We start from the raw sequence: 2,190 nt of genomic DNA on the forward strand, positions 1-2,190 counted from the left end.
ATGCGGGAGGGGGGAGCGGGGAGGGAGGGGAAAAATGAGGACCTAATGTCGGGGGTTTAAATGGAGAGAAAATGTTTTGAGAAACGATGTACAAATGCGCATTACACAATTGATGTATGTATGGATTGTGATAAGAGTTGTATGAGCCCCTAATAAAATGTTTTTAAAAAAATGTGGCTTGGATAAATCAGAAGACAATAATAGAAGCAGATAGATGAGTTAGGGTGCTCTTATCATCGTACAGCAGAATAGTGATGTGAGGCTCACCTAAAGCCAGAATAGCGGGATAGGATGGATGTTAGACAAAGAAGTATGTGTGGTGGATTGTAGTGAGGGAACAGGGATGGTGAGACAAATAAGCCTAAAATTACTCTGAGATTCTTAGTTTGAGCGTCTTGGGGGATAACGGTTCTATGAACTAACAGAATTGAGTCTCAGAAGGAACTTATTGCTATCCAGTCTTTTCCCACTCATCACAACCCTCTAGGACTGAGTAGAACTGGCTCTGTGGGGTTCCAAGGATAGAAATCTTTATTGGGAGCAAATATCCTCATTTTTTCTCCCTCACAGAGACTGGTGGGATTCAACCGCCAACATTGCAGTAAGCAGGCCAGCACCTAACCCACTGTCACCACAAAGAATTAGGAGAAACCATTGGAAGGGGGATATTGGAGAAATAAGTTTACCATTGGGTAGTGTGTGTTTTTTTTCATTCTTCCTCATATAAATCAGCTTCTCTGAAGATTTGCTCAGCTTACAGATTGAATAGTACAATAAGAGGATACAACCCTGTCGCACACCTTTCCTGAGTTTAAACCATGCAGATTCCTTTGTTCTGTTCTCACAAGTGCTTCTGGATCCATGTACAAGTTCCACATGAGCACGATGAAGTCTTCTGGAATTCACCTTCTTCTCAAATTTATCCATAGTTTGTTATGATCCACACGGTCGAATGCCTTGGCACAGTCAGCAAAACTAAAGTTAACAACTTTCTGGTATTCTCTGCTCTCAGCCAAGAGTCATCTGTTTATCAGCAGTGATATCCCCTGCTAATGCTTTCAGTGCAAATTGAATGGCTTCCTTTAGCACCTTTGATTCTTGCTCATATGCTACCCCCCTGAGATGATGCAATGTTGACTAGTTCTTTTTGGTACAGTGACTCTGTATATTCTTTCCATCTTCTTTTGATGCTTCCTGTATCATTCAATATTTTGCCCATAGAATCTTTCTCCTCTTTTTTAAGCCATTCAAACTACTATATAGATTTGAGAGATAAGGATTCTGAAACATTAAAAATATATATCACAACCCAAGGTATGAAATGACCAAAAATATCCAGTTAAACCCTCCAGTTTTCTTTGTCTCCTCCCTATCCCTTCTCTCTCCCTATTCACTCCCTGGTCCCTGTCCTCCTCTCATTATAATTATTCAATCTGTAGGCTGAGCAAATAATCAAAGATGCTGAATTATATGAAGAAGAATGGGGCATCGGGATTGGATGAAAGCTTTTAGCAACTAGAAATATGCAGGTGACACAAACGTGATTGCTGAAAGTAAATAGGACTTGAAGAACTTGCTGAGGAAGAACAAGGGTTGTAACCTTCAGTGTGAAGGAGATCAAAATTCTCACAATGGGATCCATAGGTAACGTCATGATGAATGAAGAAAAGATTGAAGTTGTCAAGGATTTCAGCTTTCTTGGATCAATGTTCATGGAAGCAGCAGTCAAGAGTTTCAAAAGACACATAGCATTTAGCAAATCTGCTGCATGAGCCCTCTTTAGAATGTTGAAAAGCAGGGATGTTACTTTGAGGACTAAGGTGCACCCAACTCAAGACTTGGTATTTTCAATCACCTCTAATGCTTGTGAAACTTGAACCATGAAAAGGGAAGATGGAGAAGAATCGATGCACTGCCAAAAAGACAAACAAATCTGTCTTGGAAGAAGTGCAGCCAGAATGCTCCTTAGAGGCAAGGATGGTGATAATTTGTCTTATATACTTTGGACATGTTGTCAGGAGACACCAGTCCCTGAAGAAAGACATCATGCTTGGTAAATGTGGTAGATATATAATCATTGTTCATTTTGAGGATTAAGAGTGTAGGGGTGGAGTCTAGCTTGTCAATCAGATCATAGCCAATGATACTTCTGTGTGGGCATGGCCTTCTCCTGAGAATTCTGGGAAATCC

This window comes from Echinops telfairi, unplaced genomic scaffold, assembly GCF_000313985.2.
Source record: "Echinops telfairi isolate 266 unplaced genomic scaffold, ASM31398v2 ScPeMD7_7427;HRSCAF=8465, whole genome shotgun sequence".
In the NCBI taxonomy this organism is placed as follows: domain Eukaryota; kingdom Metazoa; phylum Chordata; class Mammalia; order Afrosoricida; family Tenrecidae; genus Echinops; species Echinops telfairi.